We start from the raw sequence: 18,101 nt of genomic DNA, 5'->3' as shown, positions 1-18,101 counted from the left end.
CTAAAATATGCAAGTGGGCTGATATGTAAGAGGGCCCAAATTCCAATATATATCGAGGATATTAATCTTTTTGGTCATGAGTCAAAATATTTTTGTATCGCCGATATAATGATATATATCTAAAAATATTAAAAATATCACCAATATATAATATTATATATCATAAATATCAGAGATATAAGTAAAACATCGGTCAAAAGTCAAACGATATATATCGAAAATATAAGATATATCAGGTTATTAAAGATATATATCCAAAATTGTGATATAGCTTGAAATTGGTTCAATATTCAACACCCATATATCACATATATCCATATCATGTACCTCATTCCCCGATATAATATGCGTTTAAATAAATGCGGGCAAGTAATGGATGTTAGAATAGTTGTATGAACACAACAACTAGAGTAGAACATAAGGAACAGTAGTAGACGAACAGTGAACAACCAAGGCGTGTATTAGACTATCTTTAAGGAAAGATTTCGCCCCTTCCAGTGGTGCAGAAAAACAGCAGTGGTGTCTTCCTCACAGGATTCAATGGTGTACAATAGCTTGACTTGCACTAGAACAAACTACTCTCTAGAACAGCAATATAATACTCTCTAGCGGCTATAATAAGAAGAGAAAAAGAAGTAGGTAGGATGTGAGTTTCTATTTCTCTGAAATACCTCTATATGGACGCATGGTCCTGTATTTATAGAGGTAAGGTGGTCGGCTTCCAGATATGAGAAGGACTCATACTGTTACTCTAAGTCGGTTTCCCAAAAGGAGATAAACATGGAAGAGAAACCAACTCGAAGTAGAACACCCACCGAAACTTGCTGCTGAAGTGAAAGCAAAAACAAGTTTAGGCAATTGGTAAGCCACTACCCACTAGACAGTAAGCCTAAGCCCAAGCCTGAACCCAACCCGACACGACTTGGTGTGGTGCGGGCGTGTGTGTGTGGCTTTGGGTGAGTCCTCCCTCCTAACACAAAAGCATTTGTACCCTAAGGGCACGCCCTTATGGTAGAGGAATGTCTCTTATTTTGAAATAGTGGGGGATTGTTGGAATCTCTTATGTATTTCTAAATACTAGTGTGTGTGTGTGTGCAAAGTGGAGGCGATGAACAAAGGGTGTTCTCTCCACTTTAGTGCATAATAGATAGTCCCACATTGGTAAGCCACTACCCACTAGACAGTAAGCCCAAATTTACCAATTTGGGACTATCTATTATGCACTAAAGTGGAGAGAACACCTTTTGTTCATCTCCTCCACTTTGCACACACACTAGTATTTAGAAATACACAGGAGATTCCAATAATGGATGCCTTCTTTATTAGGCAACAATACTACCCGGATGCATGGCGCAAACAATATCAAGGAATTGAAGAACATGATCACATAGGTCTCTACTCTCTATAAAAACACTGAGAAAGAAAAGTTTGTCATACTTGATGTGTGTGTATTCCACGATATTTCCAATTCCACACAATTTTTCTTACACCAACCTTTCTACAAAAGATAGCAAGTGTTCCCTAAAACAGGCGATTGATGAGGAGAGGGTAAGGGGGAGGGGTGAGAGGGAAAAGCAGGAGTCGCAGTCGGAATCTAAGTCCCAGAGTTGACACGAAATGGTTTTTTATATTAGGAAGGAAAAAAGCTGAGATGAGAATAACAAGAAGAAAGCATATAGAGAGGAGACGAGCTTTTCTAGGACAAGGGAAAGAATATGAACAAAAGAGTGGGAGAAAGGATTACCTAATGGGAGAAATAATGTGTGACAAGAATGCCTAATTTTCATGCCTCTCCCTAGAACAAGTTGTTGGAGAAAGAAAGCTTACATAGAGGTCTTCAGAGATGTTGGAGATCTCTTCTTCGGCTTTTTCAGAGATCCAAAAACTCCCAACTTTTATACTTCCTACTTTTGTTAATGCTTTCTCTATTTTTTTTTCTTTCTTCTTCCTCAGAAAAAAGAAGAAAGTGTTGTTGAGAAAGAAAAGAGCACTTTTCTCTAACTCACTTTCTTCACAGTTCATCGCACACACTCTAATAGGAAAGATATATGACAATAATATATCTTAGAGCATCTCTAGGTGGACGTATCCGTGGTCGCATTCTTCAAATTTGAAGAAATGCGTCGGAATTTTCCGGAATTCCAACTCTAGGTGGTAGGTGTGGTCGCGATAACCCGCTCCGCATTCGCATTCTTGTTCGCAAACTGGAGGTTTGGATGCGGATGCGGAGCGAATAATAGTAATGTCAGCGCCCGATTACTAATGTCGCCCCCAAGTTTTTTGACTTTGACCAACACCACGCCCGATGAAATCGGGCGCCACTAATGTCGTACAAGTTATTTTTTTTTACTTTTTCAATTTGGTGCGACAGTGGGAATGTCGCGTGAGTTTTTTTTTGAACTTGGGGGTTGTAATGTCGCTACGACGATGATATCTTGGCCGCCCGATACTAATGTGTCGCGAGGGTCATCTCCAATGAATTTTGCGACCACGAATTTGCGACCACCTAGAGTTGGTCGAAATTTGCTATCAGATTTTGTGGTAGCATTCTTCAAATTTGAAGAATATGCTACCACCACCTAGAGATGCTCTTAGGAATGATATGATATATACATAATAGGCTAGATTTTATCTTTCCTCTTATATATTATGTTGTAATCTTTCCTCCTATTCACTTATGATTTCTCCTATTATTCTGTAAATGATCCTCCATTGTATTGCTATATAGTGTCTTCTGACAAATGAATAAAGATGATAGTCTCCTCCATCAATGCATTTTCTTTGTTCGCACTACTATTGTAAAACACTCTGACACATATCTATATACTAAAGGGCAACATTCGTCCCACTCCCAATAAAGGACAACAGAGAAAACATTTGCTGACATATTGAAAATGTCAAAAATGTTTCGATATTTTTTGTTTTTCAGCTTGCAAGACAAATACTATCGTGCCAATGCTTCAAATGGGGGCAGAGAGCAAGAAAAGCAATAGAGCATTGAATGTGTGTGGGATTAAAGCGGAGACTTCATTTAGTTACAGTTCAATGTGAAAAATATGAAGGCATCTCTTTATCATGATAAAAAGATACAGCGAAGTAGTGTGACATTTCTTCAAAGTTCGAACACTACCACACAAGATAAAAACTTTGTGGTGTCTTATGTGATGGAAACACAGACAACTCACCATACACATTCTATACCTAATAAGTTTCATCGAATGATGGAAGGTGAATCAGATTCTCATCGTCAGCCATGTTTTGTCCAGCTTGGAAATTGACATTTATGTTGTATTTCTGTGCAAGTCATAATTGGGCAACTATAAGGGGCACCGACAATGCCACCAGCAAACAATCCAATTTGGACTATTTAAGGTTAACTATTATTACCCCAAGCCAATTAGGATTCTCCCACTTCTCTTCCAAATTGACCATTTTTTTGTGTGTATTGGGGGAGAAATCCTAATTTTCCATCTAATAGGAAGAATCCTAATTAGCTCATCTAGTGGGAGTAATACTATTTACTATTTATACAAGTCACTGGTTCAGTTATAAGAACACGAGCAAGAACGTCCAAGGACAGTTATTGTATCTAGTTGATGAAAATTTTCAGGTTGATGATCCTTCTCGTTGTAGTCCCCATGGCAGTGCTAATATGGCCTAACGAAGGAAAAAGTTCTCACTATCCACATTAAGATTTGTCCAGTCCAGTTTGATAGTTTTCTATATGCACTCATGAGATTTTAGGTATACGTCAAATATTGAAGACATGTACATCAAAATTGAACAAGTGACATTTGGACTCAGAAAATTCGATTAGTATTTTGGGGGCTGCACTTATTCAATTTTTGGGATACACGAAATATTCACTTCCTTCTCCAACTTTTGACATGTATCATGTATCATGTATGAGGTCTAAACAGCATGCTGTGACAAACGGAGTTGGGTGAGACGAAGGCTATGTCAATTGTCAAGGAGACAATGAGACAATGAGACAATGAGACGATGAAGGAAGCAGAATGAGAGAGTCAAAATGTGGTGACGGACAGTGGATTTTAGCTCCCTAACCTATAAGGTGAAAAAGACCTACTCAATTTTGGGTACCTTCTATATTTGTGAATATCGACCCATGTTGTACAATGTACTCAACACAAATTTAAGCCCGAACTAATAAATTGATCAATAATTCCGGTTTTAGGCATGATTGACCAATAATTACGGTTTTGTGACAAAAACGGGATGACATTAGCATTTATTATTAATAATTTCTCTATAAAAACATTTTTGGGCTGACGTCAGCAAGTTTTTTTTTTTATTAATACCAATTATGACATTCTCTGATATATATAAAAACATCATTATGCATGTATGATATGCACTGCATGTGTATAACATACATGCAAACATCATTATGCATGTGCATAACGCACATGCAAATACTACTATGCATGTGTATACTACACATGCACACGCCATTATGCATGTGTGCAACAAATATGCAAACACTACTACCACACATGCACACACCAATATGCATGTGTCCAACAAACATACAAACACTACTATACATTTATGATATGCACTGCATATATATATCAACATGCACACACCATTATGCATGTATATAACACACATGCAAACATAATTATGCATGTGTATACATGTGCATAACACATATGCAAACACTACTATACATGTGTATACCACACATGCACACATCATTATACATGTGTGCAACAAACATGCAAACACTACTACACATGCACACACCAGTATGTATGTGTTTAACAAACATGCAAACACTTTTAGGTGATGATACCACAGGTCTGGGGTTCGAACCCCACTACACACAATTGAGTTACCGATCTCTTTAAAAATATGCTTGCCCACACATAATGCAGGTGTTGACTAGCAAAGTCGGTAAAACCTTTCGGTGATGATACCAGAGGTCTGGGGCTCGAACCCTGCCAGCATCAAAGAGTTACTGATTTCATTTAAAACAGGTTTGCCAATAAATAAATAAATAAAAAAAAATAAAAAATAAAAAATAAATAAAAATAAAAACATACAAACACCACTATGCATGTGTACAACATGAAATAAATGAAATTTCTCATGTTAGTCCTAACATAAAATGTGAGTATGCTGAGGTGGTCAAAAACAAAATTGAAAAGTCAAGTGGGATTTTGATTTAACTGAAAAAAACTTAAATGAGGGTAATATCATCTTTCAGCAGTGGTCAACCCGGTTTGTCCTTGAGCCATAATTATCTGCCAACCCAAACTAGAAGCTAAATTAATCTCCATTTCTGTCCTATGGGTCTGCTTGTTTCCAAAACTGCTCGGTGCAAATTTAGAAAATTTTGCCTGTAAACTTTTGTTGAGCAAAATTTTGCATAATAAAGTTTTCCCCAACTTTCCAGGTGCTTGGTTCGCTCTCCGCGCAATTTTTTGTCGTATTCAAAACATTGAAAATAAACTGATAAGAAGAGCTTAGTAAGCTCACACAGGGAGAAATTTTAATTTCTACCCAAATAATTCTCAGGCATTAGTCCCCAAAAGTAGGTACTCAAAAAAAAAAAAAAAAAAAAAAAAAAGGTAGGTATTGGAATTTTACACTAAAGTATTACTTGTCCAAATAAAATCCAATAAACATAAAGTAATCCAGTAATAACTGTTATGAACCAAAAAATCCTTTCCAAAAAGCATAAAAAACAATCCTTTCTAAAAAGCATCAAAAGCAATTACAATCTCACAATTCCCCATTTCGTCCACGCAAGTAATGTAATATGTCTTTTCTACCTTCTTCATCACTCAATATAAATATTTCAGCTTCACTACGATCCTTCATCAGAATTCGAAAAACTGCATTTAAAAATCGCACACTAAAGCCTTCAACACCAAAAACACCATCTCTTAACTGTTTTCCAAATGTCAATGGGTCAACTGTTTCTCTAAGCTTTTCAAGATTTTTATTGATGACTCCTTCTAGAATCTCTATTACCTCGTCTGTATTTCACACTTTCTAAGGAGGTGGTTTTGTAGACGAAAAAGATGGTCTCTTTTTAGTACTTTTGGATGACATGCTATCTTCCACTTCTTCCACATCATTATTCTCACAAATTGCTTGTTGATCGTGTGAATCTTCAATGGTGTTGCTATTGATATCATCCATACCATTAAGTGCAAATGAACCTGGAAACAATCAAATTATAATGGGATATGTAATAAAGTAAATTGGTATTTGAAATGTCAAAAATCAGTCAAGACACCTAAGTAAATTGATGTATGTATGCACACCTAAGTAAATTGATGTATGTATGCAGTTTAAGGAGACTATCACCTGTTGAATGAGACTAGCCCATGACAATTGTAAGCCTCTCAAAGTCCCACTTGATCCCTCTATCTCTAAATGTCTTGAATTTTTTCGACTCTTTCTGCATTTCAAAAATAAAAGTAATGATTTAAAATGAAATGAAATAAATGACCATATATACCATAGAGAATGTTTTCATTGAATGTTTTCAGTTACATGCAACAGTCAGTTACATTAAACAAGGAATGACACGTACACACACACACACACACACAAAACTATACTCAAACAAGTTATCATAGATCAATGAATGACACACACAGAGCTACAAGTTTAAGATACATTCATGCTGCAAGTTTTAAATCAACATATCTAACACTTATAAAATAAATCACTTACCTCATTTTTCATATTCTCTCTCCAATAATCATTTGAAGCCTCCAACTTTTGCTTGGCTGGTATATAGGCGACCACGCTCCTTCCTTTGAGCTCAAGAAAATTTCTATATTCAAGCCTCATCTGTCGTAGTCTATTATCTATGTGACTTTGTTGCACTTCTTCCTCAGCTATCTCCGAAAGAGCAGGTCTCATAGATTTCCACACAAAATCTTGCCATTTGGTCATACCACACCTTTTGCCATCCCTCGTTGCTTCCACTAACGTACCAAGAAACACATTGTCCATTGCAGTGGTCCACCTCATTTTCCCCTTCTTATCTTCGGTTTTCACACTAGATTCACAATCATTTGCCATTCCTGAAACAAACTAAATTAAATTTACATAGAAAAAACAATACAAGACCAAAATAGAACATGACAAACGCCTTGGTTATTAGCCCAACTAGAGTTACTATGAATACACAATATTCGAGCAATTAATACACATCTTAATCAAAACTTATTTAAGTCAGCCACATACCTAAGCTAGTCCTCAAAATATATAAAGATAAAGCAGAATATAGATTCACTTATGCTTGGTTTCTTCTATAATTATTGTAGTCTTGAAACATCCTTCATGCCATGTCAAGCCTAAATTGTACCCATCTATTTCTTGCGTTGCGGCTTGACTGACACATACTATTTGTACTTGGTACTTGATCTACAGCTACAGCTATAGTTGCAACAAGTTCTCGATCAACTTCTTCCAAAATTTCATCATTTGGATCTACCCCCATGATGTGATTATGAAGCACAAAACATGCTAATGTCATCTTAACTTGCATCTTATATGAGTAAAATAAAGAATTCGCAGACAATACAGCTTACCACTTCTTCAAAACACCAAATGCTCTTTCAATTGTGTTTCTAAGATGTGAATGTCGCTTGTTAAATAGTTCTTGCTCAGTCTCTGGAGTACGGCCTACTTGCTCAGAGAGATAGTAGCGGATACTACGATAAGGTGCAAGAAAACCAACGTCATTTGCGTAACCTGCATCTACAAGATAATACCTCCCTACAAGTAAAAAAAGTTTAATCAAGACACTTTAATAAACCTATCCAAGTAAGGGTAACTAAATAATCATAAAACCTCGACAATTGGTGTTACCTGGAGGAACAACGAATGGGTTAGGTCGCACAAGAGCATTATCCAAAACTCTTTGATCATGTGTCGTTCCTTCCCAACCAGCAAATACATACGTGAATTTTAAATCAAAGGAACATGCTGCCAAAACATTTTGTGTAGTTTTTAGTTTCCTCCCTCGAAACTTATCTTGTAATTCAATAGGTACAGTGACTGTTACGTGTGTTCCATCCAACGCTCCAATGCATTCCTTTATATATACCTATATTTATAAGAATTTATTTTTCGAATAAAATGTTAGATGGAACTCAATAATTTTTGTGCTTACCTTGAAATAGTTTGAGAAACGCGGATCATTGGTGATTTGTGAGGGTGTTCCTCTCCCATGTACGGCTTGTAAATGATTAGCCACTAATAGATTATACAAGCGAACCACACAATGTAAAATTTCATTAAATTGACGACTAACTGTTTCCCGAAATCAAAAAAATCTCCATGCCATCACCCTATGCTTTACATTGTGACCAAGTATGTGAAGCAACCGCTCATCACCATCTCCTCCAAATTACAGTTATGGTTCTCCCTTATAGTTCTTTGTTCTCTAATTAATGTACATAACCGCCTAAAAGTATCCAGTCCCATTCATAAATTATCACGACCAGTATCATTGTCATTTAGGACCCAATCCATATACCTTTGTCTATCATCATCTCTGTTAACATGTGGCTCTTGAGGTATATTTAACAAAAAATGAGTTGAGGCTATAGCATTTGCTGCTGCTCACTGCAGCAACTATAACGACATTCTTTATTCGTGCATTCTCATATATAGTCATCCATCTAAGATTCAACAACCAAAAAGCTAAAATATTTAAAGCTGACCGAATAAACATCTATAATCCATCAAACTACACGATAATATACACTAGTCACAGCCAACAACCACCAAATAAAGCATGATTTCATACTATAAACTACAACTAATAAAATATTGGGTGTCCTCTAATGCGCCTAAAAGTAATTAAAAAAATCAAATCTTATAGCTATGCAACACGACACTCGAAACCAGCCACTAGTACTATGAACTATGTTCACAAATTCAAAACCCCCAAATACAAATTTAGTCAAATCAACTAACAATTGATAAATACAACATACAAATCATACCCTAGAGAAAAATGAAAGAGCTTTACCTTGAAAAAAAAAAAACCATATTTACATCCATTAGTGTTGCATATTCAGTCTACTTGTCATTTAGAGTTACAGGCATGGTACTTAGATGATGGGACTGTGATTGGTGACACAGAGCAGGTTGCGACAGCGTTACACATTATCCAGAAGGTCGTCATTAGGGCTTGCCCTTAATGAGACCAAGACAGAGATCTTTTGGCCATCAGTGGACCCACGATGCTCTAACCTTGCTCTTTTTCCTGCTAGTATATCTAGGCCGCAGCTTGGGGTCAGGTTACTTGGAGGAGTTGTCAGCATGGATACATCTTTTATCTCTGGTCTGGTTCATATATAAGCGTGTTGAGAAAAGTCTTAAGCTGCTAGATACACTTGCACAGTTGAAAGACCCGCAATGTGAATTGACTCTTTTACGAGCATGTGTAGGGTTGCCTAAGTTGATTTTCGCTCTACGTACTTGTCCACCCGCGCACTTATTTTAGGAAAGCAGTAGGCATGTTTGACCATGGTCTTCGGTCTGCTATTCAGGGAATTGTTGTTTCTAATGGACCTAGTTTTGGGGATCTCTAGTGGCGTTTGTTGACCCTTCCACTTCGTCTTGGTGGCCTGGTATCTGTTGTGCAGAGGATGTCATCAGATTTTCTTTTGTAGCCTCACAGATTCAGACTGAGAAGCTCCAAAACCACATTCTTAGATATCGTAACACTACGCTTATGGGTGATGTTTTTGATAGTGCCACTGCTGAACTGCATATGCATCTTCCTAATTTTGACCTCAGTAGTCTGACCTCAGAGGTCGCCGCCCCCAACAAGCCACAGAATGTCTTGGCGGAAGCCTACTACGGTAAGATTATTATAGGACTTGAGAGGGAATTTGATTTGTTTGATCGGCAGAAAGCCGTTATTAGTTGCCTACAGTCTGGACATGTCAATGACTTTCTCCTTACTATTCCTATGGATGGTCTTGGACAATGCATGTCACCGGTTGAGTATCGGGCTATCCTTCGCTACCGCCTCATGATCCCTTTGTATACTAATGGTGATCAATGTCCTGTGTGTCTGAAGAGTTGCCTTGATGCTTTTGGAGATCATGCAGCACAATGCAAACACTTTCCAGGGTTTAAATACAGACATGACCATGTACGTGATATTTTGTATGATGCGGTCTGGCGTGCTAGTATACAAGTGAAGAAAGAGACTCCTGTCAATTTCCTCACTGATCCTAGAGAAGGTAGATTGATGCTTCGCCCTGCATATATCTTGATATATAGCTGGTCTGATGAAAAACATGCATGTGTGGATGTCACAGGGGTATCCCCTTTTGTTGGTTTTGGTAATGGAGTTTTTGGAGTAGGACAAGCAGCTAGTAGTGCAGCTACAGCGAAGGTGGAGAAACATGAAAGAGCCTACATGGTTAACCAACACTGCTTCATCCCGTTTGCGTTTGATACATTTGGTTTTTTTAGCTCCAGATGTAGTTGAGTTGTTTAGGAGGATGTAGAAAGTGTTAGACAACAATGTGATGACAGCTGGTTCTCATGAATATGTGCTTAGAAGGATTGGTTTTGCCATTCAAGAGGGGCTAGCCGCTTGACTTCTAATTCGTTTGTTTGATTTATTTTTCATATCAATAAATATATATTGCGACAAATAAAAAATAAATAATAAATAAATAAATCGTAGAGTTAATGGCTGAAAGAGAGAAGCTTCGAACTGCTTCAATGGAGTTTTAGTGGGCGTCGAATTTTAGATCGTGAGAAGTTAGAAAATTGTCGGGAGAGAGAAGTTAAGAAATAGTGGTAAAATTTTCTAAAATAAATATTTGTCACATTTTACATGCGAAACAAGCGGACCCTATGTGTACTCAATAGTCCAGGCCTAGAAAAACAGTGTATATAAGTTGAGTTTCTCAATCAAACCTTACAATACACAATCTTTTGTGGGATTATATTCTCCTAATGTATTCTGAACTAAAAAAATATATCTCAAAGTGTTTTGTATGTAATGCGATGATGTGAGATCTGCGACGCTCAATCAAAGTTTCCTGGAGGTACTAAATTTTAATTTATTTCAGATTATTAGCTCAATTTAATGTGTTCCTACTTTTCCCAGCCGCCCAACAATATTTTTGCATGTTCTCTTTAAATTTACGTATCACTGAATTTTGTTCGTAGAGACAAAACTGTTTAACACTACTAGAGAGTAGAGATCGTATAACGATGATCAAAATTTCTAACCACATAAATTCAACGTTACTCACAATATTCAATGAAAGTTTTCGTAACACTTGTCACTGTTGACCATGCTAGAAAAGTTAGATTACACGCAAGTGATGAGGATGTTCTCGTGCGACCATCAATTCAAATATGGCTTCAAAAAATTCGACCGGGCTAGAATCTGGATGTCATACACTTTTATCACGATTATAATTAAAAGACGAGATCCATGTTAATAATCTTGGCATTGTAATTCATTCTTACTAAAACAGTTCCAGAATAATACATCCTACAGGAGAACGACTATGTTCAAATTGTTCAAATTTTTAGTTATGTTCCATAGAATAGATCATCAAGCAAAACACAACATTAGATCTAGAGCTCCACATCCACATGGAGAAATGATGATAATTGATGTCAAGCTATAACTATATTCTGAAGCTAGGATGCCTTTCTTTTTATAAATTCCGGCCAGTACAGTTTATATTTTGTTAAATGTTGTTTTCTGTTTCTCTCAAATTGTCCTATATATATGATTGAGATAGCTAGCGTCCTAAGTTGATATCTGTGCAAAGCTATCAGATTCTGATCTTATAACTGTCTCTTCACCAATTTTTTTGAATGTGCCATCAGGAGAATTCATAATGGTCCAGAAAGAAAAGTTGCAGGAAGAAAATGTGACGAAGTTTGTAGATAAAGATGAAAGTAGTGTGGATTTATCCTCTTATGTGAAACAGATTGCAGCTATTATATCTTCGGTATGTATAGATGAAAATAGTTTTGCGGATTTATGCTTTGATATTATCTCTTGATATTTTTTTCAGACTCCCCTATGATGATCTCTTTCGATGTAAGAGTGTGTAAAACTTGGTACAAATTTATCAGAGATGATTTCACCAAGTTACAAATGATTAAAGCGCTACGTCAGCCACGATGCCTAATTCTTGAACCGAGAGATGACTATGGTAGGCCCCGAAACTCTCTGTTCCTGGTAGACAGAGACGAATGTAGAGAGATCCCACTGAAACAACAGGAGCTGAAATTTGGAAACAATATTGCAGGTTCTTGCAATGGCTTGCTTTGTATAGGTTCATGCTTAAGGGATAAAACTATAATATACAATCCAATTACAAGAGAAAGCATGGAACTGCCTAAAATGAGCCCCAAGGATTTTGAAAAGCTAGAAACCATTTATGGCTTCGGTTTCGATCACGTCACCAAGAAATACAAGGTGGTGTTTGTATACCGTTTCATTGATATAGATTATTACGGTGCCAAAAAAGCTCCGGTGACAATGGGCGAGATCATTACTGTGGGCGGTTCATGGAGAAAACTAAAGTTTCCATACAAAGTTCAATTTAAATGTAAACCGGAGACAGTATTCCTGGATGGATCCTTCCATTGGAAGATTGATAAGGATCGTCCAACTGGGTCAGAGGCGCGTATTCTTGCCCTTGACATTAGCACTGAGAAGTTTCACACTTACAGTTTTCCTCCTGCTCTTGAGCTTCCTAACTACTACTCTCTGTGTTTAATCAACTTTGCAGGGTCCCTGGCATTCGTTGACACCAAGATTAGATGTAATGAGTCATCTGAAATATGGCGAATTTTCGATCCGAAGACTAACTATAGACGCATTTACAGATATACTTGCAAACCCCTAGGAGCTGTTGGATGGTGGAATCGTTGGAAGGTGTTAAATGTGGCAAGTAATGGATGCGTTCTTTATCAGGCAACAGTACTACCTGGATGGTATGAAGAATATCAAGGAATTGGATAACATGATTGTAAGGGAGTGATATCCTCTTTCAAGAATATCAGGCGCGTACTCAACATGATGGAAAAACCTCACCAACCTGTAGATCAGATCGCGTCCCCAAGATAAGAGAATGTTCCAGAACAGTTCGCGCCAGCACCCGAACTAGGCTATAACGTGACTCAGCTTATCTTCTAGAAGCAATCATGAACAGAGATGCACATATACAAATCACGCCATCAATCATCGACCCAGCCGCCGCAAGCTACTCGCCCGGCACTAATAATCCACATCATCACAAATGGACCTATAAAGACAAAGATTCGCGACGCCTCCTTAATCGAGACCCCTCATTTGTGATACACTTTACACGTGGTGGACGAGGATTCACTCTCAACATTTATAAATACCCCTCCTATGAACTATGTCAGACCTGATTCTTCTCTCCCTCCCAAATCGAGAGCAAGATACGTAGGCAGTTCGCTCCTAAGCCGAACTCAGTCCCAATAATAGCCCTTTTCCAGTTCCCATTCAACTGTGTATGTAAAGGAAAGCTAAATCACGCATTTACATTGGCGCCGTCTGTGGTCTCGATTACTTGAGACATCATATTCATATAAACCAAAAGAACCAAACACCAAAAACCAAATATCTCAAGCCCATCGTCAAAAAGCATGGCAAGCCTCAAGCTCAAGTTCAAGGCCCGCGAAACCGGTTAGTTTAACAACCAAGAGCATTTCCTTGCTCAGTAAGAAAATGCCGCTCTTCGCGGCACAAGTTGACCCTCAACAACAACTAGGGTAACGCCAATGAGAACGACATCAACGGTTAATCGCCAGATTAATGAGTTGTCGCGAACGGATCGACCAAAGGAAGAAACGAAATACAAAAAGACGCTGGCCCCGGATCGTCGTGAAAATGCTCAAGACATCTGCGCCTCCCGTTCACCACAGAGGTAACTTTCGGTTTTTACACTAAAAGAAAAACCCTCTCCTCGGGATTTTGTCCACCCACGCTTCCTAATGTAACGATGGTAGCACATGCCCCGCCAACATGTATCCCGCTACATTCAAAGCCCGCCCTTTACGGCTCGAGTTTGACCATCTTCACCGTCGGCTTCTTTTCCGCCAAATTTCAAAGATGGCCCATTTGATTGGTTCTTTTCACTTTCGAGTCGGATTCGATCAAAACTTTCGAAAGCTTTCATTTTCGATCTATTTGCGAGAATAAAAACCCAAGACGCGGTGAAAAAACGAACTCAATAAACAGACGTAAAAAGCAGATCTGGATTCACTCTTCCAATTATCATTTGGAGAGAATGAAACCATTCGCCAGCCTAGTCGGTTCAAAGCCGAATCGTTATGCATGGAGAGTGGCCTCAAAGAGTCTTTTGCACGGCATTCTCCAACGTCGTCGGTGCGTAATACGACCTCCGTGTCACTGATGAGATTCGCCCGAAACCCCGCCGAGTCGTGTATGCTCGGGTGCCGACAAATATATTAAGCAAAGCAAGAAGGTTTGCGACACCACCGATCTATCGACGACCAAGAAGTCGCGGCAATCTCGGCGACATTCCACCGCCAAAAACGGTCCAAGTCTGAAGCACCCAAATCAGGCAACCGATGGATAACAACAGAGAGTTCAAATTTGTCCGACACGCTCTCCCGCCTACATAACCGAAAAGATCAAGCGAGCCTCATACTTCCGGCCTTTAGCGCATGGCAACCCGCAGACCGACCGACATGCCCCATCTGCGATTCCACAAAGCAAAATGTCACGACCGACGATCTTTGGGGGCTCAAACATTATCTCCAAGATCTCATTGAAGCCGACAGATAAAACAAGATAACCAACATTGTCGACGGGCGTGTGGTTTGCGCCACAAGCTTATGGCCCGGCCGAGTGAGGAGCAGATCTCCACCCCGCAGGAATGCCAAAACATCCAAGCTCACTCCCGCAGCAGAGGGGATTTACATCGACCGTTCCTAAAGATGATCGCCGCCCACAATTTCGTCGATCGATGGACAACGGCGAGAATCCATCCATATGATCACTTTCCCGGATGATTCTATTACTTCTTCCAGAGAAACGATTGGTTTGTCGGTGCTCTTCAAGAAGTCTATCATTTTTCTTCACAAGCAAAGGCACCAGCCCTCCGCGACATTCGGTCGCCATTCGGGGGATATCACCTTCACAGAGGCCTGACCTCACCAAGGTCCGCCTCCTCATAACGATGCGCTTTGTCGCCCACGCCGATCGATGGTGGATCGGTTAAGCAGCCCCGATAGACCACGCGCAGCTCATGCGACATTTTGTTCTACCACACAATTCAGGAGATGAACCTACCCAAGTTAGTCTTCATAGATCCTATCGCTCCTCTTTATGGGTTCAATGGCTCCAGAGCCGAGCCAATCGGTGACATTATACTCCCAGTTTCAGTGGGATCAATAGAGGATAAAGTCAGCTTCAACACGCGTTTCAGCGTCTTGGACATTAAGTCGTCCTACAACGCCATCCTAGGACGGCGTTGGATTCATCAAATGCAGGCCGCATCGCCTACACCGTGATCAAGTCTTCCGTTTTCCAGCCCTGGGGGCATGATGGAGCTCAGAGAGCAACCCAACATCGCCTATCATCAGAATCAAATTCTCTCAACAAACAAGACCGTTGAGGCCCCAATCAAGATAAGAGATGAGCCCACCAGCCTACACTATGGCCAAAGACACGGTCACCGGTCGAGGCAACGCAAATGCGCCGCGACTAACTCTGGAGGCTCCAACAAGAAGGCCTATCCATCCGAACAGACTCGAAAGTCGCAAAGGCAGCCACTCACTCACACTCGTCCAAGACACCGTGAGATCGCCCCAGAACCCGATTGCTCCCATTGTTCGGACTACGTAGATCGCCCCACCAGATCCCCTACCGCCAAAACAGCTTCTGCAGCATAATCCAGCTTCTGTTGTCATAACCACAGAAGTCATCCCAGACTCTGTGGTCATAACCACAGAAAACGCTCCAACTCCTGCAGCAACTCCAATCACTCATCAGACCAACAACGCATCCAGAGCTCAACCCCCCAGAGGACGCTCTCCCAACACAAGCTATGGCACCAACTAAAGAGAGGCAACGAGTGAATCTAGGAACAGAAGACGACCCTAAGTTCGTCTATGTAGGGGCTAACCTCAACCCCACACTCAAAGCCCAGCTTATAAACTTTTTGTCCATGAATAAAGATGTTTTCGGCTTTTGGTCGTGATATTGACGCGTGCGGTATAGATCCTAGCGTTGTCTGCCATAAGTTGAACGTCAACCCTAGTGCCAAACCAGTTCGACAGCGACCTAGGAGACTATCACTACGGTTCCAAAAAGCAATCAACGATGAGGTCGATAAACTCAAGCAAGTCGGGTTCATCCGAAAGGTCGACTACCCAGATTGGATCGCTAACATAGTGGCGGTTCCACAAAAGAATGGCACGGTCCGCCTCTGCGTTGACTTCACCAATGTCAACCAAGAAACACCCAAAGACAGCTTCCCGTTATCAAGGATTGACCGACTTGTGGACCAGACCTGCGGCCACGAGCTCCTCTCCTTCATGGATGCTTGTAGTGGGTACAACCAAATACCACTTGTTGAGGAAGATCAAGAGAAAACATCCTTCATTACCGAATAAGGGGTTTATTGCTACAACGTTCTCCCATTCGGCCTCAAGAATGCTAGAACGACGTATCAATGAATGGTAACTGACATGTTCCAAGATATGTTAGGAGACATCATGGAAGTATATATTGATGACATGGTCATCAAGAGCAAAAAAGCAGGTGACCACCTCACTCACCTCGAGCAAGCGTTCTCCAGTGTTCGCCCGAACTTCGCATGAAGTTGAACCCAGAAAAATGCCTTTTCGGAGCGTCCTCCGTCAAATTTTTGGGCTATCAGGTCTCACAGCGTGGGATCGAAGCTAACCCAGATCAAATTCGCGCATTCTTGGATATGCCCGACCCGCAGACAGAGAAGCAGATACAGAAGCTATCAGGCATGCTTGCTGCACTCAACCGATTCATATCCAGGGCATCAGACAAAGTGCCGACCATTCCTGCAACTCCTCAAAAAAGGCGAGCAGTTCTCATGGAACGATCAATGTCACCAGGCATTCTCCACTCTCAAAGAGTATCTCACAACACCTCCTGTCTTAGCCAAACCAACAGATGGCGAAACGCTGGGGCTGTATCTAGCAATATCAGACTTTGCTATTAGTTCGGTTCTATTCAAGGAAGACAACAACTCAGAAAAACCAATCTACTTTATGAGTAAGACACTAACTCCAGCCGAAAAGAACTACTCTTACATCGAAAGAGCAGTTTTAGCACTGTTATACTCTGCAAGGAAATTCAGACCATATTTCTAGGCACACCCAATCAAAGAACTTACCGACCTCCCGTTGAAGAAGATACTTCACAAGGAAAACAAGATAACTCCCATGGTGGTTTGGGCCGAAGAGCTCGGCGAACATCACATCGAGTTCGTCCCACGCACCTCACAGAAGGGACAAGTCGTGGCTGATTTCCTTGCCGACTTCCCTGTGGATGATCTACATTGGGAGCCAGAGACAGACATCCTACCCCCCAAGCACAGCGACAAGACTATTTGGTCCCTCTTTGTAGATGGTTCCAGCAACCCCAGCGGAAGTGGCGTTGGCATCGTATTAATATCGCCCGCCGGAGAAGTAATGGAGAAATCAGTTCGCATCGACTTTGCGACCTCCAACAATGAAGCGGAGTACGAGGCAGTAATTATGGGGCTTAGAATGGCGCTATAGCTGGGTGTACAAGAACTTCAAGTCTTTAGTGACTCACAACTGGTCGTTCGCCAGATTGCTAAAGAGTACACTATCCACGAAGGTAACCTTTCTAAATACCTTAAAGTTGTTAATCAGTTACTTCTATCTTTCAAAAGGGCCACCATGCACCACTTTTTACGCGACGAGAACTGCCACGCAAACAGTTTAGCCTACTTGGCTACTCAAACACCGAGCTACTCCCCGAGACAACTCCTCATTGAAGTAGTTGACCGATCTGCCTACCAAGTAGAGCACGTCTTAGAAGTCAGCGA

Source organism: Coptis chinensis, chromosome 1 (genome assembly GCF_015680905.1).
Source record: "Coptis chinensis isolate HL-2020 chromosome 1, ASM1568090v1, whole genome shotgun sequence".
In the NCBI taxonomy this organism is placed as follows: Eukaryota; Viridiplantae; Streptophyta; class Magnoliopsida; order Ranunculales; family Ranunculaceae; genus Coptis; species Coptis chinensis.
Note: the sequence above shows the minus strand (reverse complement) of the source record.